Source organism: Balaenoptera borealis (assembly GCF_965194805.1).
Source record: "Balaenoptera borealis genome assembly, chromosome: 4".
NCBI lineage: Eukaryota > Metazoa > Chordata > Mammalia > Artiodactyla > Balaenopteridae > Balaenoptera > Balaenoptera borealis.
The window spans coordinates 78,644,407-78,669,315 of NC_138861.1; the positions used below are offsets into that span (position 1 = coordinate 78,644,407).

Below are 24,909 nucleotides of genomic sequence, written 5' to 3' on the forward strand. Positions count from 1 at the left end.
CTTGTCTGATTTTCTGGATTTGCCAAATTTTAATTAATTTTATTGGAATTTTAAAATAATCAAGTTAGCTTATGCTGCAGTGAAAACAATCCTCAAATTGTTAGTGCTTAAAATGCAAAAATTTATTTCTCATTCATGTCAAGTTCATGCCTTTTAGGCAAGTTGTCTTCTGCCTACAGGTTTGGCAATGCACTTCCATATCAACACCTGCCTCCATAATTACAGAGACAGTGGGAAGAGAGGTACAGAGCCCAGTGCCAACAGTTAAATGCTTCCATGGGAAGTTTATATATCAATTCTACTCACATTTCATTGGCCAACACAAATCACATGACCATGCCTGACTTCAAGAGAGAGAAGGAAAGCCTAGAAGGAGAGGGAAAGTGAGTAATATTGTTAATATGCTCTATATCTTTATTATTATTATCATTTTTTACTGGTTGATTTGTTGTTTTTTGAGAGAAGGAGTCTCCTCAAGTCCCTAAGCCTGGTTGTAGACATTCCTTTGGTAAGCCTGACTACCACTCTATCCCCCCAAGAGAGTGAATATCTTAGAAAAGCAAATGGTTTCACATCTCACCCCTTTGTTTAGAATTCTGCCAAGATCATTATCCTTGCAATTCAGAACATCTTGATCAGTCTTGTATCTTCCAATTCTTTTCTTAAGACTGGTGAATTTTCTTTTGTGTACATGCTATTCTGTGTTGATAAATAGTACAGGCTCTGTCACAGCCTGGCATGAGATTTTATTCTGTTTTATCCTGCTCTTAAAGGATAGTCAGAGTCTGTTGAAGGTTGCAGTTAGTATTTAGCCCAGTGAATTTGATGGAGGGAGGGATTGAGCATTATCTTCTGGGGTGCACCTCGGTGGAGTAGACTTGTAAGCCGCTCTCGAGCACAGCAATGGTTGATGTCAGGGCAGATTACGTCTCCTTCCCCATTGTTCTTACCTTAGAATATCTTTGTGGAAGCTCAAAATTTCAGGGGTGGGGTGATACCCCTTTTTAATTTCTAATGTTGCTTGAGTTTTCCCTTTTATGTTGATTAAGTTATCTCAGGGGCTATTTGAACAGGGAGCTGACCTTGTCAAATATGTATTCCTAGGTTATCCTCTAAGTATTAATCCTCCTTTTAAGCTAATTGTTTGGATGTAGGTTGATTCAGGTCTTTAACAAGAAGAAAAGAAACAGTTTAAAACCTGTTATTTTCTGGAAACATTAGGTTACATCTCAAAATGTATATAAGGTAGAGTATGCAAATATATTGGATTTATGTACTGAAGTCAAGAAGTTTACCTTTTCCTTTGTCATTCTGTGCTACTCTTTATCTCCTCTAAAGGCTGTAAAATGGAACCTTATGAAGCAGTTAATATTCATTTTGTTTAATAAAATGTTTGAAAGTCTATATATTGGTTTATTTTTTTTTATAGTGCATATCATGTATTACCTTTGACATTTATTTAATCAACAAATGCTTATTGTGTACCTGTGAGCTAGGAGATGGTGCTAGGGATTATAAATGTAAACAAGACAGTCTCTGCCCTTCTGGAGCTTGCTTTTTAGTCGTGTAGGCAAAGATTAAACAAATATTGGATGATAAACTCTATGATGAAAAACTAAGTTTGTCTAGAGTGTGATAGGTTTTGGTTATTTCAGGTAGCATGGTGGGGAAGGCCTCTTTGTGGGAGCATTTGCAGTCATCTGGGAGCCAAGGAAGGAAGGGAGGGAGCAAGTCATACTCAAGGGAAAGAACTTTCCAGGCAGAGGAATTAGCAAGTGCATAGGCCCTGATATGGGAATAAGCTTCTTCAACTTGAAGAATAGCAGGAAAGCTGGTGTAGCTAGAATAGAGGAAAGGAAATGTTAGGGAGACCATGGGATATTTTTCTGTATTTGATGGGAAACCAGTGGAGGATTTTTGAGCGCAAGTGAATAAATTTATATTCTAAAAAGATCACTCTGGTGTCTATGTGGAGAATTAAGGGGTGAGTAGATGCAGAAGTATCAGCTAAGAGGCTGCATGAATTGTTTGGGCCACAGATGATGATGGCTCTGACTAGGTGGTAGCAGTGGATGGCAGAGAAGTGGCCAGATTTAAGGTATACAGTATTTTGAAAGCAGGGTTGACAGACTTGCTGATGGATTAGATATGAGGGTGTGAGGTAAAGAAAGGAATAAAAGTGACTGCCAGATTTCTGGCCTGAGCAACTAGAATAACCGTGGTGTTATTTACTGAAGTGAAGTGCTGGGAGTAGGCACAGATTTAGGGGGCTGTATTAAGAGTTGTGTTTGACATCTCGTTAGATGTGCAGACAGGTATTTGAATTTGCAAGGTTAGTGCTCAGTAGAGAGAGGTCTGGGCTAGAGATACCATCTGTATGCTAACAAATTCCAGATTCGAATTTAAGGCCTTTAGCCTGGATAAGGTACAGGGGTAAATGTCAGTGGAGAAAAGGGGCAAGGACTGGCCCTGGGCTCTCCAATATTTTAAGTTGGAAAAGAGGCAGAGGAAGAGGAAGAGAACCAGGAGAGTGTGGCATCTTGCCATCCAAGTGAAGAAGGTGTTTCAAAAAGGCGGGAGAGGAATGCTGTCTTGGAGTCAACTAAGATGAGGACTGATTATTGACCTTTGGATTTCATGAGGCGTGGAGGTCATCAGTGACACTGGCCCGCGGCCCTGGGGGTAGAAGAGAGGAGAGAATGAGATGCAGAAGGGGAGCTAGTGAAATACTGAATAGAGACAGTTGTCTGGAGGACTTTTATTGTAAAGGGGAGCAGAGAAACAGGGCAGTCATGACAGGGGTTTTGTGGTGGAGGAGGGAGGAGGGCTCCCCCCTTTTATTCTCTTTAAGGTGAGTGATCATTATGGTATGTTTGTATGCTAATGGGCATGATCCCTTAGGAATGGAGAAAAAAGATGTGAGATTTTTGTCACCTTGACATTGATGTTCTCCTGTTTTTTAGAAAGTAGTCTGGAGGTGGTTGAGGTTAGGTTGGAAGTTTTCTCTACCCCACCCTCTTCAGGGAGCCATTGTGATTTTCTTTTGTTTTCCTCTTTTGGGCTTGCTTAGTCTTATTGTGTATCTTGATAGATTTTTATCTTTCACATTTCTGGTAAATGGTGATTATTAGGAAGTTGAACCAATTGTGTATTTAAAAAAATGTGAAAGACATTTAACAGGGAACGTGTTTCCCAAGGCCCATTGTTTACCACAAAAAGGAAACCGCTGACTTCTTGTTATATCAGTAAAGATAAAATTATTTTGTGAATACAGTACTCCTTTTGTGAGTAGCATTTTTCATACTGTGATCAAAAGAAATTATTCTATGAAAACAGTAAGCTAATGGGAAATGTAGACTTTTGTTACAAGTGGGAATTTATTTAGTGGGAGCCCTTAACATTTTTTGATTTCTCTTCAGAACATTTAAAATTCTTCTCATGGTAGAGATAGTTGTCATTTAAATTATGAAAAAATATAGTTTAACAAATTTAAAAGTTAGGTATCTAGTTCTTAATTTCTTGTAATGTAATAAAAAGTTTTAACTAATTTTAAGGGAGAAAATGTAGCACTACAGGGTGGTGGGAATATTTTTCACTCTGAAGCAGAAGAAGGAAATCCACAGTACTGTAAATATAGCTAATATTATAGTGAGAATATATTCAAGGGGTAAGTAGAACATCCATCACAAACTAATATCTCCCCTCCCATTGTAAATTCATGCTTGCTAGAAGATTCCTCAGGTGAAGTTCGATTTAAAACAATAAAATTCATAGAAGATGAGGCTATTGTAATAATAGGTTTTGGTTTACTGGAGACTGGCCTTCTTGAACCCTTGGACTTTTCAGTTGGAATTTTATCCCCTACTTCTGTCCTCCAGTGCCCGCCACCTCCCATACCTGCTCCAAAAAAAAAAAAAAAAAAAAATATATATATATATATCTTTGGCAGTAATAAAGTCTCCCAACTTCTGAGTATCTAAGAAATGTACCTATGGACAAGCATCTCAGAAAAGCTAGAGATTATAAAATGTTCAGATTCCAAGCTATGTTGTATTATAGATACAACTTTGTTGCATAAATGTGATTCTCAACTTTTTTTTTTGCCTACATACAATTTGCACATAAGGAAATAGATGTATGTGCATATGTATGTATGTCAGATAGTGATAAATTCTATGATGAAAACAAAATGGAAATAGGGCAGTAGCATGGGAGGTCCTCTGAATCTCCTTTTTCTCATTTACCAGCTGGGAATAATAATAACCTACCTCTTTAGAGTTGTGTGGACTTAATTGTGTGTGAAATGCACCTAGTTTGATACCTGGTATCATACCAGGTGATTGGGTACATGTTATTCTACTTTCCCTTTCTTTCTGTAATTTGAGTCGTCCAAATCTGCAGTTTAGTGCCGTATAATACAGTGTGCGTTAAAACCATGAGTTTAAACTAGAGTATGTTTAAACCATGTCCTTCGTGTGGTTTTGAAGTTCTTGCTGAAAAAGTAAATAACACAAACAAACCTTGAAGGGGCCTCATGTTTAGTGAAATAAGCCAGTCACGAAAGGACAAATACTGTATGATTTCACTTAAATAAGGTACCTAGAGTAGTCAAACTCATAGAAACAGAATGCATAATGCTTGTTGCCAGGGCCTGGGAGGAGGGGGCGGAAGAGGAGTTATTGTCTATTAAGTACAGAGTTTCAGTTTTGCAAGATGAAAAGAGTTCTGGAGACGGATGGTGGTGGTGTTTGTACAACAATGTGAATGTACTTAGTGCCACTGAGCTGTACACTTAAAAATGGTTAAGATGGTAAATTATATGTTATGTGTATTTTACACAGTTTAAAAAAAAGTGAATAATAAAACTACTCTATTTTGGTAAGGCTTGCCCTCCTCATTTTTGGTAGATGTTAGTGAATTAAGTTGTTTTTTTCTTTCCATTTTAGTAAGATATAATTGACATGCAGCACTGTATAAGTTTAGGGTGTGCAGCATAATATATCGTGAAGTGATTATAAATCAAGTTGTTCTTGACTAAATCTGAAATAATGGGTTGCTGTTCTTATATCATAAATCTGTGTGAGATTCCCAGAAACTGAAAACTATTGATTATCAGAAGTTTTCATCATCTTAACTTCCAGAGGTGTCAGATCTTAAACTGTTGCTTTGAGAGCAAAGAGTATAGTATAGTATAGAAGAGACTTTTTTGTTTTGTTTTGCTTTGTCTTGCATGTCAATTTAAAAAATATTTATTGAGTCCTCATTATGTTGAATGGACAACAGTAACAACATTTGTTGAGTGCTATCTGCTGGCTATTGTTCTAAGTTTATGCTTAATAATACTTATAATACTTCTAACACTTTATAATCCTTATAAAAAGTCTTATAGTTGAGAAACCCAAGGCTCTGATTTAAAAAGTGATTTTCTACTTTAAAAATGATTTTAGAGGAATTTAATGCATAGAAACAAAGGGAGGGCATTCCAGATGGAAGAAAGATCTGGGCGTAGGAAGGAATGGGACATGTTTGCATAGAGCAGAGTTCAGCCTGACTAGTCTAGAGAACATTAGGGAGATGGGCTAACAGTTTATTCTCTTCCATTAGGACCTTGACTCTGAGGCTAAGGAATTTCTGGATTTTATTCTATAGGCATTGGGACTATCACTGAATTACCAAGGCAGGGAGCTTTGTGATTAGAGTTGTGCATTTGGAATATGTACTTGGCAGCAATATCTGAGATGCATCAGAGTAGTGAGAGAGGGGAGGTCAGAGACCACTTAGAATTTTTTTGATGGTAGAGTATTTTAGTATTGCAGCAGTTGGGGTCAGAGTGTAAATGACTGACTTGATGAGTTGAGAGATGAGAAAGTAGAGGCCCAAATGTGTAGTAAGAGGAAATAGAAGTCTATGGTGCATGAGCGTAAGTAAGATTTTTTTTTCCTTAATGGTCATCTGAATATACAGGTCAGGTATAAGTTTGGCTTTGAAAAGGGAGGATTTGGAGGGTCCAAGAGGACAGGAAGAGGGATTTTAGCAGCCTTGAACTGCACTTGAAGAGTTTACATTGGGCATCTTCTTTCAGTTTAAGAGATGAGGGTATCTGTAGAGAGTACAGGGCTATGGTGGGCCTGGGAACTTGAAGGATAGAAAAGTTTCAACCTCACTAAGACACAGCTTAGTAGGGTCAACCATCAGTCTTTAGAGTGTGAGATAGAATAATAGTAATAGTAGTATACTTCTGTTAGTCTTTTATACGAATAATTTACATGGAGTAGAATCTCTCTTATACAATATTGATTGTATAATCACCAGTAGTTAGAATGGTTAAATAAAAAATTTGTTTGAAATGAAGAATAATAGGAAGGATATCTGCCTTAAATATTTTATAGTTGGTTAGTGTATAAATGCTCATACGTCATCAATCTTTTGATGTATAGCTGAGACCTTCTCTTAAGGATATTTTAAAAGTAACTTGCCTTTTTCAAATCGTACAGCTTAATTTTCAGAGACAAAGCATTTTCTTTTTGCACTCATGTTTTTGATATAATATTTAACTAAATTATATAATTGTAGTAAATACAACTGGCATAAAAAGATTTTGGAACAAATATAAGATAATTTGCTCTTGGTAGGCATGCGACTCAATTGTTGGGAGAAAAATGAGATGGTGTACCAGAGAGGACTCCCCATTTCCCCCAAATAGGAGATTGAAACTTGGGAGTTATGGTTTGTCCATGGTTTTAGGATTGGCAAGAGTTTGGTTTTATCTTGAATCTAATGTTTGTCCTATTATGTAGTGTTGCAGGGTGATAAGGAATAATATGTGAAATATTGGTTAGTGGTGAAGTTACAGACTATATGTATATATTTTTTAACACGGTAGCTTTATTGAGATATAATTCACATACCATGCAAGCCACCAATTTATAGTATACAATTTGAGGTTTTTTATATTGACAGAATTGTGCAACCATCACCACAATTGATTTTGGAATATTTTCATCATCCCCAAAAGAAATCTCGTGTCCATTAGCTCCCCATCTCCTCCCCCCTGTTCGGAGTCAACCACTAATCTATTTTCTCTCTATACTGTATAGATTTGTCTATTCATGTAAATGGAATAATGTAATATGTAGCCTTTTGTGACTGGCTTCTTTCACTTAGCATACTGTGTTTCAGGTTCATCTATGTTGTAGCATGTATCAGTATTTTTTATGGCAGAATCCATTGGATGGACATACCACATTTTATTTATCCATTCATCAGTTGATGACATTTGTATTGTTTCTGCCTTTTGGCTGTTACAAATAATGCTATTATGATGGTTTCCGTAGTGTAGTGGTTATCACAAATAATGCTATTGTACACATATTTTTACATGGATGTTATTTTTTCATTTCTCTTGCTGTATACCTGGGAGAGAATGGTTGGTCATGTTTAACTTTTGAGGAACTGCCAGACTGTTTTCCAAAGTGGCTGTACCATTTTATATTCCTACCAGCAGTGTGTGAGAGGGTTCCAGCCATACACTTGCCAACACTTGTTATTATCTGTCTTTTTGATTATAGCCATCCTAGTGGGTATATATATGTTTTTAAAGTGATTTTATTTTTCTGACTATAATAGTAATAAATGCCCTTTGTAGATATTTTGGAAAATATAGAAAAGGATAAAAGAAAAAATCATTTATTTTTAAATCACTATTTAGAAATAATATTGAGTGGGTTTTTTCTCCATGTTTTAAAGTAATTTTTAAAATATGGCTAAAAGTATATATGATTTTGAGTCCTGCCTTTTTTTGTTGTTTAACAGCATTTCCCCATGTTTTTTGAAGTTGTATTTTAATTTTATCCTATCAGAGAATGTCTCTTTTGTTCTCTTTGGCTTTTGTGTTCTTATTTTTTATTAATTTTTCAAATTTTACAATTATTTCAGAGGAGCCCGGAGGTGGAGTGGGAATAAATTTTTGTGGTTAATCTAACGTGTTAACTAGAAATTACTTCTAAGTTAACTGCAACATAATATTCTATCTGCTGAATAAACCATAACTTAGCCAACTGTTACCCTATTTCAGACATTTATATTTCTTACAGTTTTTCTTTATAAATAATGTAAAAAAATTTGTATGTAAAATTCGGTCTGCATTTTGAGTTCTCAGGAATGAAGTTACTGGGTCAATCAATAGCTATGAACGTATTAAAGATTCTTGTTACATATTGACAAATTGCTTTTCAGAATTTATATTTCCTCTAGCAGTGTATATGTATTCCTTTCTTACTGTACCTTCACTAGCAATGAGTAAATGGGTAACAAATGAGTTTTAAGGTGAATTGAGCAGGGATTTTTTTTGAGTTTGTTCACTGATGTATGTATTGCTGGAAGATAGTAGGCACTGAATATATGTAGAATGCTACCAGTAGGAAAGAAAAGGGTTTCTCTGAAGGACAGGGAAATAACTTGCCATTCAACTTTCCAGGAAAGTAGCCTTGTTACACTGATCATATAATAGCTCATGTGTTTATAAAAAAGGGATGAAAGAGTAAAATTAAGCTTATTTGGGGAACTTGTTTTAAATTTTATATTGTTTGAACATTTACATGTTTCAAAGTCAAAATGACACTTTGAAAAGGCTTAACTTCCATCCATGTTTCCTTACTGTAACCCCCCTTTTTTTATACCAATTTCTTATGTATCTTTACAGTGCTTTTTAATAAAAATTAACAAATAAGAATAGATATTCTTACTTCCCTCTTTCTCTCCCCTTTTTAAAAACACAGAATATAACAACATATATATACATATACCTTGCTTTTCTGTACCTTGCTTATTTAGCATATTCTGGTGATGTTTGTATAGAAGTACACAGAGTGCTTCCTTATTTATTTTTACAGCTGCACTGTATTCCTTCTAATGGATGTATCATAGGTGATTTTACCAGTCCTCTTAAGTTGTTTTCAGTGTGTTTCACTTTTACAAATAATCCCACAATAATCTTGCTGCACACTTTATTTTGTGAATGTGTAATTATATCTGCAGGAGAATGTCCCAGGAGAGTTGTTGGGTCAAAAAATAAATGCATTCTTGGTTTTGTAGATATTGACACTTCCACCGGCAATGGAGACTGCTCATTTCTTGGGGTTCCTCGGTGTACCTTTTGAAAAACGATAGTCCTAGTGTCATTACCTCAAATCCCATTATATATGTATCCTCAAGTACTATAGAAGAACTCATGGTGATGACCCTTGTGTCATCAAGAAACAGGTAATTATGTTTAGATGGTGAGGAAATTTGTAATATACTTGAGAAAGATATTATAGGTGGTGAAAAAAATTTAAATTAGAACATTTAAAGACAAATTCTGGGAATTCCTTGGTGGTTCAGTGGTTAAGACTTGGCGCTTTCACTACCGTGGCCAGGGTTCGATCCCTGGTTGGGAAAATAAGATCCCACAAGCCACGCTTCGAGGCCAAAAAAAAAAAAAGACAAATTCTCATTTTCTTGTTTTTTCTCTCCAGATAAATGCTTTCCCTATACAGTTGACATTTTTTTATAAGTAAGTTCTTCTTGGCCAAATTCTCAAGTTATAAAAACTAACTTCAATAATGATATATGTTATACGAAAACTGTTAAAATGTTACAGCTTTTGTTTTAAACATGGCTGTTACTAATAACCAACCATATTTCTTTTCTCTCTCTCTCTCTTTTTTTTGTCTTTCAGCCTTTAACATTCCACATTCTGCTTTGTACATGGTGAATCACTACTGCTTTGCACCAGTGTGCCCACTTGCGTGCCTATAAAGTACAAGCTCCAGATTGAAAAAAGCTTTTAGATGGATCTTTTCCAAATTTGGTGTCTTTTCTACAAACTCTGTGCCTCAACAACCCTTTCTAAGTGGTAAGTGATATGTACTTTTAAAAAAGACTAATAGAAATTTGTAAAACAATTTTTGTTTGGATTGCCTTCCCCCTTTTTATGCTGCATTCTCTTTTGGTATGGAATAAAAATATGTTATTTTATTCTAAAGGTTTCCCACTTTAGCAACTTGTTCTGCTCAATTTTACTCCTCTGCACCCCCAAAAATGTGTTTTGAGTAAATCTCAGAGATGTTCAAAAAACATACTGGCTAACTAGCACCTATGCTTCCAAAAAATCTTAGAATATGTAAAGGGACACACAGTGCCATGCTATAAAAAGAAGAGCTGGCATTACATACCTCTCTTATCAACTCCATAAATGTGCACATAATTTACAATTGCTAGGAATAAATATAAAAGTATGTAAACACCTTTATGTATATGTACTTTACATGCTCTGTATTGTATATTGATATTTTACAAATAGTTTCATTTTCATTTTGAGATACAAGTGGCAGTTATTGATGTCACAAGATTATAGTTTATATTTATTTCATAATTAGAGATTTTAACTCCAAGTGTTTTTTAAATAATGATTTAAATTTATGTATATATTTACTGCTATAGGTGATTACCACTTTTAGTGGTTATTACCACAAGTGAACTTATAAAACTGGGCTTACTAAAAGTAGCTTGATTTGGGAAGAAAACTGTTTTATGGAATGATAAAATTTTGGACTTAGGAAATAAAAAAGCTGTGAAAATAGAGTAATTTCAGTGCTGAACAAGAAATTGCATGTTAAGTGAGTTGTAAATGTTAGTATTTTATGATTTGTTATTGGTTCTGTTTTCATTTTGCCAGAGCCACAGATTGCAACTTTAGGTCTGTATATTCTCTTATTATAAGGCTGAGGTAGTTTTTCCTGTTGCTCTCTTTTCCTACCTACTTAGGTATCTTGAGTCCATTGGGTCAAGAACATCCTGTTCCTAGCAATTGTAAATTATGTGCACATTTATGGAGTTGATGAGAGAGGTGTGTAATGCCAGCTGTTCTTTTTATAGCATGGCACTGTGTGTCCCTTTTCATATTCTAAGAATTTTTGGAAGCATAAGTGCTAGTTAGCCAATATGTTTTTTGAACATCTCTGAGATTTACTCAAAACACATTTTGGGGGGGGGTGCAGAGGAATAAAATTGAGCAGAACAAGTTGCTGAAGTGGGAAACCTTTGAAATAAAATTATTGTTGTAAAATATCAAACACTCATTTTGAGTGTCAGTCAACAAATAGTTACCAAATGCCTGCTGTTTATGAATAAAAATACACAATGACATTTGGCATTGTGAAGAGGTAAGTCATCAAATAGAAACCATGGCATTAGATGAGGATGCAAAGCAGGGAGTTTGAGTGAAGAATGGGGTACGTTTTAGCTCTAACTATTAATTGCACAGTGTTCTTGAGTGTAAGTTATTAGTCTTAGTAGCCTTTGGTTTTCTCATCTATGAAATGAGTGAATTAACTAAATGGTTTATAAGGTTTTTTGCTGCTTTCATACACCTAACACTTTGTTATGAACAAATTGATAGATGTTTGTTTTTTTGAGGATACCTCTTCTTCTCTAGCCTTTCCAATAGAGATATTTTTAGACTACTTTCTTTGAATTGTGAGGTTAGAATAAGGTCCCCACTAAAAATCATTTTCTTTTCTTTTTTTTTTAGAAATATATTTTAAAATTATTTATTTATTTATTTTTGGCTGCACTGGTTCTTTGTTGCTGTGCCCAGGCTTTCTCTAGTTGCGGCGAGTGGGAGCTACTCTTCGTCGCAGTGCGTGGGCTTCTCATTGCGGTGGCTTCTCTTGTTGTGGAGCATGGGCTCTAGGCGCACGGGCTTCAGTAGCTGTGGCACGTGGGCTCAGTAGCTGTGGCTCACAGGCTCTAGAGCGCAGGCTCAGTAGTTGTGGCGCATGGGCTTAGTTGCTCCATGGCATGTGGGATCTTCCCGGACCAGGGCTTGAACCCGTGTCCCCTGTATTGGCAGGCAGAGTCTTAACCACTGTGCCACCAGGGAAATCCCTCAGTCATTTTCTTTTGAAGGTCATATCTTTTATTTTTTTTTCTCCACGTTCTTATCCTTCTCTTCTCTTGACCTCTGGAATTTTCCTTCATTTGACTCTTCATTTGTTCCCTTTCTGTTTCTTGTATCTTATTAGTGGCTCTCATCATGTTTCCTTGACCTGTCTAGCATCCATTGTTTTCATCTTAGTATTTTCCAGGATCACTGTATCTTACACCAGTGATTCTAATCCTGGGACCCTTTAAAAAAATACAGATACCTTCTAAAATGAGCTTGGGAGAAGGGTACGATTTTTTGGCAGGTAGCTGAAACCTACTAGTAAACCAGCATTATTAGTTCACCAGGACTGGAGCCCCCAGGTTTTACACCCCGTCACTTCTTGCCTTAGATCACATCATCACTTAGTTAAATTTCTGTGGTCTTGGAGTCTCCTCTCATGATCATAACCCTCTATCATGCCACACTTTTTGAATCTCTTCTTTGTCTTTATTATGACTTGTAGTTTCTTGGCATTTTGTTTTTATAGTTAAGTTAGCTATCTCCTAGCTTCATTTGCTTTCTACTCACCCAAACCCCATGATCATATTTGCAGCAGCATCTTATGTTCTGTTGCCTTTTTAACATTGTGAGGAACCTGTCCAAATCTCAAACCTAAGTTAATTTGCCATGTATATATTTCCTAGTTCCAGCTGCTTGATGCAGTTGGAAAAGGTCACGTAACTAAGTTTGGATCTACTAGGCAGCCATTTACTTGATCTCTAAACTGGTTCTTTTCAAGGTTGGCTTCTTACCCTTCCTTTAGAAGACCCCACACCTTGTCACAGTCAAGTTGTCTTTTTTTTTTTTTTAATTTTTAATTAATTGTTATTTATTTATTTATTTATGGCTGTGTTGGGTCTTCGTTTCTGTGCGAGGGCTTTCTCTAGTTGCAGCATGTGGGGGCCACTCTTCATCGCGGTGCGCGGGCCTCTCACTGTCGCGGCCTCTCTTGTTGCGGAGCACAGGGTCCAGACGCGCAGGCTCAGTAGTTGTGGCTCATGGGCCTAGTTGCTCCGCAGCATGTGGGATCTTCCCAGACCAGGGCTCAAACCCGTGCCCCCTGCATTGGCAGGCAGAGTCTCAACCACTGCGCCACCAGGGAAGCCCCAAGTTGTCTTTTTGGGGCTATCTAGCGTACTTCCTGACCTGTTCTTCTTTTCGCTTCAGAATTTTTTCTGTGTCTAAAGAAGAAATTATGTACCTTATTATAATTCTTATTACGGAAAATTTAAGACATATAAAAGTAAACAGACTAGTGTAATGAATCCCCTTGTATTCATGACTCAGGTTCAGTAATTATCATGTCATGGCCAAATTTTCAATCTCTCACTGACTTCCCTCCCATTCCTGTACTATTTTAAAGAAAATCCTAGATATCATAAAATTTATTTGTATTTCAGTACATATCCTTATGTATAAGACCCTTTAAAAATATATAACCATGATACCATTATTAATCTTAAAAAAACAACAATTCCAATATAATCAAATATCCAATCAATGTTAATTCCAATTCTCTCACACATTTTATTTACTTATTTATTTATTTGCTTGCCACACCACATGGCATGCAGGATCTTAGTTCCCTGACCAGGGCTCGAACCCATGCCCCCTGCAGTGGAGGCATGGAGTCATAACCATTGGACCCCCAGAGAATTCCCCTCACACATTTTTAAAGCAGCTGACTTGATTGGATCAGGGTCTAGATAAGCCCTTCCTCCATTGCAGTTGGTTGATTTTTCTCTTAAAGTTTCAACCTCCCCTCCCTTTTTTTCTCTAAAATTTATTTGTTGAACAAATTGGGTCTTTGTCTTGTAGATGTGGATGTTTCTGATTACATTCCTGTGAAGTGATTAAGCATACACATCTGACCTTTGTATTTCCTGTTAATTGGTCGGTCATTGGATCTAGAGACTTGCTCAGACTCAAGTTCAGATTCTTTTGGCACGTCTTTGTCTTTGGGCAAGTGTCTCTCTGGTGCACACAATGCCTAGTTGTCTCTCTTTTTCTGCTGATTAGTTGCCATTTCGCCTCCATGCTGTAGATTAGGGGTTGGCAAACTTTCTCTGTAAGGAGGCAGATAGTATACATTTTAGGCCTTGTGAGCCATCTGGTCTCCTCTGCTGCAACTACTAAACTCTGCTGTTGTAATGAGAAAGCCACCATAGATAAAATGTAAATGAATGGGCATGGCTGTGTTCCAATAAAACTTTATTTACAAAAACAGGTGATGGGCTCCCTACTTGAGGTCTATTAAATCATTAGGGTTTGGAAAATTTTAATATTGTAACTTTACTGTTCATTTATTAGGTGAAATGTTCTATAAAGAGAAGCTATTCCATGTGTACTGTTTGTTACATGGTAGTACAGTTTATATAGGAAATGTTAGACAAAAGCTTGACAGTTTCCCTTGGCTTACAAATTTCAAAATAATGAATCGGGTATATTAGCTTTCTCTAACAGTGACTAATTAAGGTCTCCCCTTCTCCTCCAGATTAACTATATACTCTTAGATTTAAACATATTGGATTTTTAAAAAAATCATTATGGTAATTACCCTTATTGATGCTCAAATTATTTAATCTTTGGCCAGTGGGAGCCTTTTAAATTTGCTTACTGAGTTATTTTGTCATGACTCTAGTAGTTTTTGATAGCTTCTTGATTATCTGGTATAACAAGGAGCTCCAGGCTCATCATGTACATTTCCTCCCCACACCTGGTGTCAATAGTTTCTCCAAGGAGCCCTGATTCCTTCACTGGGGAATGGAATTTCAAGACCACAGTTTGAGCTCTAGGGATTCTCATTCCTAGTGGGTTGACCATTGTTTCTAGGCCTTTTTGGTAGTCAAAACTAGGGAAAAATTTTTTTTTTTTGATAGAGTACCTCATGAATTCATACTGATACTTCCAATTCAGTTTCAATACTATAAGATTTTTAGTTAATCTTTTTATTTTACATCTGTATCTTTCAACTGAAAATTCTAGTTCTCAGTGATACTAAGAATAATACAATTAGAATATTTCATAATTACTCATTTATAGTACCCCCATAATACACACAACAGTCTCAGAATAGCAGTACCAGCATTTTGTCTCTGTCTGCCTTCTTTTCTCAATCCATGTTGTTGTATGAAACATTATCTGTTGCTGTGTAACAAATCACCCCAAAACTTAGTGACTTAACACAGCAAACACAGTTATTATCTCACAGTTGCTGTGGGTCAGTTTCTGTGGGGTGCAGCTTAACTGAGTGCCTCTAGCTCAAGGTCTCTCATAAAGCTGCAATCAAGGTGTTAGCTAGGGCTGTGTATATCCCAGGGCTCAGTTGGAGGAGCCACAAAGGAGCCTTTTGGGGTGCTTTCAAATGCACTCATGTGATCATTGGTAGGTCTCAGGTCCTTTCTGGCCATTGGCTGGAGACCAGTCCCTCAGGCCTCTCCATGGGGCAGCTAACAACATGGCACTGGTTGTTAGCTTCGAGCAAGGGAGGAAAGGGTATCCAAGATGGAACCCATGGCCTTTTTAGTAACCTGTTCTTAGAGTGACAGCCCAACACGTATGCTGCATTCTTTTATTTATTTTTTAAGTTATTATGGTAAAATATGCATAACATAAAATGACAATTTTAATCATTTTAAAGTATATAGTTAAGTACATTGCATTAAGTACATTGGCATTAAGTACATTGACGTTGTTGTGCAGTCATCACCACCATCCATCTCCACAACATTTTCCAAACTGAAACTCTACCCATTAAACACTAACTCCCCAGTCTTCCCTTCCACATCCCCTGGTAACCACTATTCTACATTCTGTTTTCATGAATTTGACTACTCTAGGTACTTCATGAGTAGAATCATACAGTATTTGTCCTTTTGTGACATGCTTTTTTCACTCAGCATAATGTCTTCAAGGTTCATCCACATGACAGCATGTGTCAAAATTTCCTTCCTTTTTAAGGCTGAATAATATTCCATTGCATGTATATACCACATTTTGTTTACCCGTTCATCCGTTGATGGACATTTGTTTCCTCCTTTTGGCTATTGTGAATAACACTTCTATGAATATTGGTGTTCTACTGCATTCTTTTCTTAGAAGCAAGTCTCCAAATCCAGTTTATACTAAAGAGGAGGTAGTTATATAACAGTGTGATACCAGGATGTGGGGATCATTGGGTCCCTAGAGGCTGCCACCACACTGTTTAAGTCAGTCTTAATAATTGTTCTGTATAGTTCTGCCACCAACAGGGTATACATTTAAGTTAACTTATTTAATTTTTTAAAATAAATTTATTTATATTTTATTTATTTTTGGTTACGTTGGGTCTTCGTTGCTGTGCGCGGGCTTTCTCTAGTTGTGGCGAGTGGGGGCTACTCTTCGTTGTGGTGCGCGGGCTTCTCATTGCAGTGGCTTCTCTTGTTGTGGAGCATGGGCTCTAGGCATGTGGGCTTCAGTAGTTGTGGCACGCGGGCTCAATAGTTATGGCTCGCAGGCTCTAGAGTGCGGGCTCAGTAGTTGTGGCACACGGGCTTAGTTGCTCCGCGGCATGTGGGATCTTCCCAGACCAGGGCTCAAACCCGTGTCCCCTGCATTGGCAGGTGGATTCTTAACCACTGTGCCACGAGAGAAGTCCCTAAGTTAACTTATTTTATTTTTGATATTTAATGACTGTTCTAAAACGTAATTTTGTTTTATAATCCTGTATAATAGTTTCATGTTTCCAAAGTCAAATCCACAAAACAAGGTTTATTCAAAGGAGTCTAACTTCTATCTCTGTTTTCTCTACCGTTTTCTCTCTTTCTCTTTCTAAGTAATTATATTCTAAAAACAAGTTTAATATAAGTAGGCTATGTATTCATATTCCTCCTTAGACAAGTGATAAAATATTATATGCCTTGCTTTTTTCACTTAACATATTCTGGAGATCACTCCTTAGTAGTAAATTACTAATTCCTTTTTATAGCTACATAATATCTCATTGCATGAATGAAAAAACAAAGCTTATTTAACCAGTTCCCAAATGATGGGCATTTGGATTGTTTCTAATTTTTTGTAAATAGTACTGCAATGGATAACTTTGTAATTCATATATATGTCTTTATATTTTTGCCATTGTACATTTGGGGCAGATTCCTAGATGTGGAATTGCAGGGTCAAAGGGTAAATGTAAATGAGTACACAGTTTTATAGATATTGCCAAATTTATCCTGATAAGAATTATGTCTCTTTGTGTTCCCATCAGTAATGTAGGAGAGTGCCTTTTTGTGTATATATAACCTTATCAACAGAATATATTGTTAGAATTTTGGGTTTTTTGTCCTCATTGTAGTGTTAATTTTCATCTCTCATTATGAGTGAGATTGAATATCTTTTTTTAACTTTAAAGTTTTATTCATAGACATTTCAGAACCATTTAAATCAACTGTGGATATTTTTAGACATAACATACCATGTTTTTCTTGGACATATTAGGCTGAGTATCTTTTTATATGGTTAAGAGGCATTTGCATTTCTTTTTTTGTTAACTGTCCATTTCTTTAGCTCTTTTTCTCTAGGTTTGTTGGTGTTTTCTATTTTATAAGCTCTTTACATATTAGGAATATCAACATTTTGTCCATTTGCTTTCTTCTTCCTGCCAGTTAAATAGAGGTAGTCTCTAATCTGCTTTTAGTTTGCTTTGTTTTGCTTCTCATCCTTTTCCATTAGTGTTACATTTTTTCTTCTGGCTAAATCATTATTCAGTATTTGCTGACTCCACTTCTGCAGCTCAAACCTATCCCACCATTTCTTCAAACTCAACATGCCCCAGATAGGATTCAACTTTATCCACAAACCTGATATTCCTGTGTTCCCTTTGTCAGGTATGGCATTACCATTTTCCTACTTGGAAACTTGGAGTGATCTTTTGTGGTTTATTTATTATTAATTCAGCAAGTATTTGTTGAGCACCTACCAAGTGCCAGGTACTGGACTAGGCACTAGGTAACAAATAGTCACAATCCTAGCTCTCAGGGAACAGTCTGATGGGGGAATGGGTAGTAAACAAATATACACACAAACCCATGTCTCAATGGGTGGTAAGTATTTCAAGAGAGAATTTATGGGCTGGGACACGTGATTAGATTGGAGAGGTTAGGGAGTTAGCCTTTTAGAGAAAGTGACATTTAAACTGAGATTTGAAGGTCTATTAGGGTTCACCTGGTGAAAAAAATTGGGGTTCCAGGGCTTCCCTGGTGGCGCAGTGGTTGAGAATCTGCCTGCCAATGCAGGGGACACGGGTTCGAGCCCTGGTCCGGGAAGATCCCACATGCCGCGGAGCAACTAAGCCCGTGCGCCACAACTACTGAGCCTGCGCGTCTGGAGCCTGTGCTCCGCAACAAGAGAGGCTGCGATAGTGAGAGGCCCGCGCACCGCGATGAAGAGTGGCCCCCGCTTGCTGCAACTAGAGAAAGCCCTCGCACAGAAACGAAGACCCAACACAGCCAAAAATAAATAAATAAATAATAAAAATAAAGGAATGCCTTTAAAAAAAAAAAAAATTGGGGTTCCAGATATAGGAAACAGCATGTGGAAGGATCCTGAGGCAGAAAATTAACTTCTAGGAAATGATCAGACCAGTTTGGCTGGCATGTAGGGAGAAGGGGTAGAGGGCCATGAGATGTGATCTGATTTACTTTGTAAAATGATCACTCTGGCTCTAGGGGTGGAGGGCGTGTGTGTAGAGGTTGGTGAGGAAGGCCTGGTGTGGAGGCTGTGGTGGTAACCGTGAAAAGTGGAAGTGTCACATTCATTCTCTTAGTGACATTCTTTCAATTCTACACTGGTGCTTTGTTCTTTCTTCCCATATTTTTATATCTACTGCCCTCGTTCAGAAAGTCACCTCCTGACTACTCTGATGGGTTTTTACAAATTGGTCCCACGTTGTTTTAGTCTCTGTTCGCCAGCCAATCTGGTTCAGAAGAGGTCTGTTCATATCACTTTCTTTCTCGAAAACTCTTGGTGGCTCCCTGTGACTGTTAATGTTATGTGTCCACTTGACTGGGCTGAAGGATGCCCAGAGAGCTGGTAAAACATTATTTCTGGGTGTGTCTGTGAGTGTGCTTCCAGAAGAGATTAGCATTTGAATCAGTAGACTAAAGAAAATCCTCCCTCACCAGTGTGGGTGGGCGTCCTCCAATCATTGAGGATGCAAATAGAACCAAAAGGCAGAGGAAGGGTGAATTTGTTCTGTCTCCTTGAGCTGCGGCTTCCATCTTCTCCTGTCCTCAGACATTTGAGTTCCTGGTTCTTGGGCTTTTGGACTCTGGGACTTAAACCGGCAGCACATCACCCTCACCCCCCGACCCCAACCCCCTTTGGCTTCAGACTGAGAGTTACACCATCAGTTCCTCTGTGTCTCAGGCCTTCAGACTCAAGACTGAATTTTATCCCTGGCTTTCCCGGGTCTCCAGCTTGCAGGTGGCAGATCGTAGGACTTCTCAGCTTCTGTAATTGTGGGAGCCAATTCCCATTATAAATATCCTCTTCTATATCTATATTATTCTATTGATTTTGTTTCTCTGTAGTCTCTGAACCCTAACACATTCCCTCATTGCAGAAAAATGAAAGCCCACCTGAAATTGAAGCCTTTCTCATTTTCTTTAAGCTTCAAGGTCTACTCCTCTGAGACTACTTTTCTTTAGGCAGCCAAGACTGATATTATTCTACCTCTTTTTTTAAACTCATCTTCATCTTCTGTCATGACATCTCTGCCTTTTGAACCCTTCTCTCTCTTTTTTTTTTTCTTTCCCCTAAAGTCTCCATTCCGATCCTAACTGTTCCCCTAATCCTTAAATCTCCTCAGTCAGGTTGACTTTTAACATTTGTTGATATGTCAGTTCTAAGATTCATCACAGCCTGTGTTGTATTAGAAGCACTCCTGTATTTATTTGGAGTGCAAAGTATTGTGCATATTTCATTTTCTTAACAGACAAGAACTCAGTAGATGTGTTGAATTGTAGGAGATTAGGGATCATTCCATGTGCTTAGATCCCTCACTGAAATCTCTTTAAAAAGAGGTAAGTCTCAAGTACAAGTTTATAAATATCTTGTATTGAACCTTCAGGGAGTGACCTCATTTAGAAATAGTAAAATCTGACTTGCCTTTTGAAACAGTCTTTACAGTTCAGTGGATATCAGATAATACTTAAACTCTGTATACTAGTTTGGCAAAAATATGTTTATATGGCAATATCAGAGAGTTCTTCTGACTTACTGGGGGTATATAGAGGATTAATACTCAATTTCCATGCTGGTGGGGAGGGGTCAATAAAACCATGACTATGTAGCATATCTAAATGTACCTCGGCTTTTAGCTGAGGTATCCTGCTGACTAGTTGTCCACTTAGACAACTTCTGACCGGGTACCTCGCTAGGTTAAAAGTAGTGGTCTGCGTGTTGGCTAAGTTTCATATACTTGATTCTCATATGTGGTTTTGTTTGTATATCGGGGCCAGCCAGTATGTTTCGTTTGTGAAGAGAAGGGTCCTATCATTACTACCTACACACTTGCAAAATGATTTTATGTGTCCCACCTTTTAAAATTCTAACAGGTTTTCTTCTCTTCCTCTCTTATTCCCTCCCTTCTTCCCTCTCTCCTTTTCTTCCTATAAATGAGGTTAAGTCACTTTGTCTAAGTTAATATAGCTTTGTATTGCATAACTGTGCTACATACATTGTGTTGCCTTCTCATATGAGGTCATTTCTCTGAACTTATAAGGGAAATGGGGTTTCTACAGATTTGTCTTACATGTACTTTTCAGATATTAATCTAACTTTTAAGTCTCTTTGGATCACCTCTTGAATTAAATGACTGTTTTTGATTTCTAATACCTATTGATGCAATAAAAGGGTTGGGAGATTATAATCATTTTGCCTCCATACTAAATGGGATTTAATTTTGTCATTGGAAATGCAGTAGAAACTAAACCTTTTAAAGCTATTTTTAAATTAAATTTCCTAAAGTCACATTTCAAATTTTGGGTGTTTCAGCAATGTTAACTAATGAGAAGTATTTTGGTTGTATTATTTTAAGGTAAAAATATCTTAATAGAAATTTTAAATGAGCTTGCTTCAGATTAAATTAGGACATTAAGTCTTAGTTTCTGGAATATGAATTTTTAAAAATCACTGTGAAATATTAACTAGGGCAGGTGCTTATAGGTAAGAATCAAATTATCGTTTGGTACTGTGATCTTCAAGTTTAGAGTGATGAAGGATTTTATTTTTAAAACTAAGTATCTGTAAAACAAAAAATGTTTCAAGCAGCTCATGGTTTGACAGGTTTATGAAAGCCTTGAAAGATAAAATTGTTGTAAGTGAAATATTGCATTCAACGTAGGATTTATGTAACTAAGTAAGTGAGGGTGAAAAAAACCTGATGAGGTGGGAGAAATGACTCAGTTCCTCACTTTGCACTCTCCATTTTAAATCCTGCATGAATATTACAGCTTCAAATATAAACACAACATTAATTCAGAAGCCTGATATATTAAAAGGTAAGCTTTTGTTGTTTTATAATAACTCCATTTGTACCATACTGGAACTTTCTAGAACAGTCTCCTTCTAGGACAGTTTATGGGTGGCCGTAGAGCTGGATGAGTCACACCACACTGCCAATTCCTTAAGGTTTATGTCTATTCAGTGTTTGTGTCCTTCACTACATAGCTTGATATATCTATCAAGTTGGGCTAGTAAAGGTAGTAGAATTATGTCTGTTTTCATTTATTATACTGTACCTGGTGTTACGTTTCTATAAATGCTAAAGTGTTTTGGGAAGTTGGTCCAGAGTCAACATTCAAAATGCATAATTCCAATGACCCTGAATCCACTAAATTAAGCCAGGGACCAAAAATTTTCTCAACATAGAGCAGGAATAAAGGAAAAGAGGCATGCAGGGACCCAGGAGAAAAAGGATGATTTAAGTGGAGGGAAGTTGCAGTTAAACCACAGACACAGCAACTTGCATACTTGGTCAGGTTTTCCCTGTAATGTAGAAATTGCTGACACAGAATTTTGTACCTGTGAGCATCCATCTTAGGGACACATATATTTTATTTATTTATTTTTATTTTTATTTTTATTTTTTAATTTTTTGGCCGCCTTAGTTCCCCTACCAGGAATTGAACCCGCACACACTGCAGTAGAAGTGTGGAGTCTTAACCACTGGACCACCAGGACAGCCCGGAAACATATATTTTAGATTAAAGATTATTTTAATAATTCTGGCTGAGACAGAGAAATGTCACTTTCCTTTATAAAATTGTTCCTGGACTTTTAAATTAATAGTGAGACATTAGCAGAAGAGGATTGAATTTAGTTTTAAATAAGCATCTCTATGATTTGTTAGCCATAATATGATTTCTCCCTTTCCTCGTATTTTTTACTTTTGATAAGGCAAATTTATCCTTTCTTTATGAAATATTCAAGATAAATTATGTGTTAATTATGTTTAATTATCCTTTTTTGAAAGTTCTCTTGCTTTTGTTCTGAGGTTCAGAATCAATATAAAAACATTGAAATCATAATTGCATTTTAATTTGAGAACTTTATCTCATATAACTCTGTATAACAGCTTATTCTTTTAAAATATAAAAGAATCCGGATGTGCAGTATTTTTCAGTTTACTTACTAGTCTTGTCAGTTTCCACAGCTGCAAAGTTGAACATTTACAGAAATTATGGGTTTGTTTAGGTTAAAATGAAGTAACGTATGTAAAGCACCTAACCTAGTTTTTCACACATAGTAGGCCCTCAGTAATTAGTGGTGGTTATTTTTATTATTATTGGTCACTTAATTAATTTGGATTTCTAGGGCACCATTTCTTAGAGTGCAGTGAACCAATTCTGAATTCTACCCTCCCATATTTGTAATTTGTTTAGACTGACTTAACCACTGTGAAGAATAAAGCCTATTGGTGGGGTGGAGCTTTTTGACTTTTGTGTGCAAGTCCTTTTAGAGTTACTGGATGTACTGGAATGTGAAAGATTAAGCTTTGTGGCATGTTCTATATGGTCATCCATAGTGACCAAACTGATTTGGAATGTTGTTTTGTTACTAACTTTGAAATGTGTTATTTTCTGTACAGAGGATGTTGATCCGAATAAATTGCTTATTATCCTTTATAAATATCTAGAATGAGACGAATTGTCAATCGGTGTAAACCTCATCCGACACAGTACTTTCTTTCATAAACACAGGGAGGAAGCAATCCCAGGATAACCTTTCGGGTGATAAAGCCGGGCCCGGCTGGGCAATTCAGAGGGTGTGTGATAGCACCCAACTTTGGAGCCTGTCACAACGGGAAATCATGGCTTGGAGGCCTGTGGTGAAATAGTCATGTTTATTAAGCCTTAATATGTCACTTAAATGGCTCTTCTATCAACAGCTAGCCGGCTCCTCAAAGAGAGGCAAAAAGCCATTCATGTCATTGTAGATTGTAGCTCCAGTTACTTCCTGGCAATGGAGGCTATGAGCACCGCTTCATTGGCAATGTCTTTCCTGTCCCACCCTCCACGTAAATTGATGGCTGTCTCCCTTGTACCCAGTTGTAGCTTGAACATATTTAGGTAACTTCTCTCAAAGCATCTAAAAAGGGTTGTCCCATGTGTCTCTCTTCCAGCTTGTCTGTAAGCTCCTGGTTGGTGGTGGTCGTGTCTGTGTTAGTGTCACTTAGTGCAGATTCTGGGAGCTCAGGGTGGATCTTCAGTCTGTGTTAAGTGCATGTCTCCCTGTGGCTTGTGGGGACTCCTCAACATTAACTGGTCCAATTATATTGTTCCACATCCTCTCTAATTCTTTAATGAAAAACCTCTAGAGGGGCTAATTCTACCGTGTATCCTGTATTTCCATTCTTATTTCTTTCTCTTCTGCCAATGCAAATTCTCGATTTCCTTTATTTCTTTCAAGGAACAATTCAAGTCCTTTTCCATGTAGCTTTTTAAAGGTATGTTTAATTTTAGTTAGTAGTAATCAAAATTCAGAAATCCAAGAAAAAGCGAGAGATGTTAACTAGAACTGGAAATTTGGAATTGGCCTGTTAAAATACATTATTCTTTTAAGTAACAGAAACATATTTGTAAACATTTTCCTCTTAAAAATCAGCAGTTATATTAATTTTGGTAAAATTCTAGATTTTTTTTCCAAATAATTTAATTCAAAACCTCAGAGAAATGGGAAATTTGGGTAAAGCTTACAGAAAGAAAGTGACAGTTGTGTTACAATTTTCAGGTTGTTGTGAGAAAGGTATCCTTTATTGCATCATATGGCATTTTATAACATTATAAAAGGTATAAGGATTGACCATATTGTCCTTATTTATAAAAGGTTTTATTGGGCTTTAAAATTGGAAGTCTTTTACATAGACTCCTTTTTCATCTTCCCCCCCACTTGAATTAAGCCATCGTAGTTTATTGAAAGTTAATGTATATAGGAAAAATCTTCAATGTCATTGACTCTTTTTTTTGGGGGGGGTGGGGGGAGAAAACTATCCTTCTAAGACAAAAGCAGAGGACACTGTTTGAACCAAGAACTGGTAGACTTTAGAATACAAAAAATCATGATTGAGTTATAAAAGTTATACATTGTCCAGTCCTCTACTGTTATTTTGCTTTTATACTGGGCCCATAGCTCATTTCTTTGCTCACAAATAATATCATTAAGGATGTAGGGAAAAAAAGGTATTATTGAAACTAAAAGTTAGCAGTTTAATTTGATTCTGAGTTTTAGAGTAATTTTACAGTGAATTGTTTTTATACCTTTTATGGGCAAAGTAACACGAATAGTATTCGTTTTGTGACACGTATATTAATATATATACACACATATATACCTGCCCAATACATATACATTTTAACACTTTTACGCTCACGAGTTTGCAAATAATATACAATAGCATTGAT

At 36.7% G+C, this 24,909-nt stretch overlaps 1 protein-coding gene across 6 annotated transcripts in view; it reads left to right on the forward strand.

Annotated features, from left to right (window-relative positions):
• FRYL (FRY like transcription coactivator) overlaps nucleotides 1–24,909 on the forward strand; it is a 293,684-nt gene that overhangs the window by 79,186 nt on the left and 189,589 nt on the right. For 3 of the 6 annotated variants that reach the window (XM_082390370.1, XM_082390379.1, XM_082390376.1), the window contains exon 2: nucleotides 9,719–9,895. The exons of 1 other annotated variant lie outside the window; for it this stretch is intronic. The gene's annotated coding sequence lies outside the window, so the exon portion shown is untranslated. Of the gene's footprint in view, nucleotides 1–179; nucleotides 384–9,093; nucleotides 9,262–9,718; nucleotides 9,896–24,909 lie in introns of all 6 variants that reach the window. 2 more of the 6 variants (XM_082390377.1, XM_082390378.1) reach the window with 2 other exon arrangements.